Genomic DNA, 1,778 nt, shown 5'->3' with positions numbered 1-1,778 from the left:
AGGCTGGTTTTAAACTTACTATATAGCCCAGGCTAGCCTTGAACTTGACAATCTTCCTGCCTCAGCCTTGCAAGTCCTCGAATTATAGGCATACTTCACTACACCTAGCTTCAGTGCATTATAAAGGGCGTTGTTTTCATTGAATACTTCAAATTTTTATTAACATTACAGCAAAACTATTTGATTTTAATTTATTGACTTTGTATCATGTGACCTTTCTATATTTATTAAATCTGTAGGCTTGTTTACATACATTTCTTAGAATTTTTGGTGTATTTCATTGTCTTACCTGTAATTACAGTTATAGATCTTTCTTTTCATGTTACTTTTTCTTCTCATGAGATTATACTGGCTAGGACCTCTAGTAATAGTTAAAGTGAAGTAAAGAACAGATATTCTTGCTTTCCCTCATTAGGTGAAAAATGTTTTTCATCACCAAATGATGTTAGCCCAACTTTTTTTAAAATACCATCTACTGCTGTGGAGGAAAATTCTGTTAATAAATTTCAATGCTGGAGTGTGTCAAGTGCTTTCTGTATCTACATTTATTAGGAAGACCATATGAATTTTCTTCTTTAGTTTGTTATGATTCTTACATTGATCTTAGTTTTTAAATGTTAAGGCAGCCTTATACTCCAGAAATTAAGGAACTTTAACTTCATCATGACACTTCAACCTTTTTTTTAAGTTTTATTGGAGTTAATTTGCTAACCTTCTGTTAAGATTTACAAGTCTATGTCAATGAAAGATATATTCTTGCTTGACCTTGGAGAAAATGTATTATGATGAGGCTTAATTATGTCAACTCACTTGGCTTGGGGGCCCTACACTAGACTGGTGAAACACTTCTGTGTGCTCAGTAGACCGTGAAAGCACAACCTTAGCTACTGTATCTGCTCACTGCCCCTTCCTCTCTGGTCCTATTCCCCTGTCACTTTCAAACCACCCTTTATTTTTTATTTTTATTTATTTATTTATTTATTTATTTATTTATTTATTTTTGGTGAGGGAAAGGGTCTACAGGGTGTTCAGGGTCCCACCAGTAGATCAGACTCATAGTGATCCTCCTGTTTACAGCCTCCCAACAGCAGGATTACAGGCATGTGCCACCACGCCCAGTCTCAATGTGCCCTTGGGGCACGGCAAGCATGGCCCCCAGGGATTCAACCTCCAGCCCCTGTGCCTGCTTGCAGGCACTTAAAACCTCTGAGCTACTTGGCCAGCCCTTCCAACCATCCTTATGTCCTTACCAAAGTAAGCAAGCAGCTTTGCTCTCCCACATGATGCTTGTGCTTGGAGCCAGATGACCGTGGAGTGAATCCCCTTAAGTCAGGAGCCCAGTGATATCTTCCCTCCTGTAACCTTTGAGCATTAGGAAGTGTATCAGCCACAGAAAAGCTGACTAATGCAAAGAATAATACTGAAATGGACAGATTATAATATAATTGAATAATGAATACTATTTCACTCCACTTTGTAAAAATGTTTGATAGTGTAGTTCTTCGATAAACATTGACAAAATTCATGGGTTCAGCGAATTTTAAAATGTTCAGTTTTTCACTTTGAAAAGTTTAAGTGAATTTTAAAAAGTGAGAAATTTTAACAGTGAAAGCTATTTTTAGTGATGATAAGGCTTATTTAGGTTTTGAGTTTCTTCTTATTCAATTTTGGTCATTTGTCTTTCAGAGACATTTTCATTTCTTTGATGTGACAATTTTATTAGTACAAAATTGTTCACAATCTTTTTTATTATCACTTTTATGCTTGACTCTTCATTC

This window comes from Octodon degus, unplaced genomic scaffold (genome assembly GCF_000260255.1).
Source record: "Octodon degus isolate 3935 unplaced genomic scaffold, OctDeg1.0 scaffold00349, whole genome shotgun sequence".
Taxonomy (NCBI): domain Eukaryota; kingdom Metazoa; phylum Chordata; class Mammalia; order Rodentia; family Octodontidae; genus Octodon; species Octodon degus.
Note: the sequence above shows the minus strand (reverse complement) of the source record.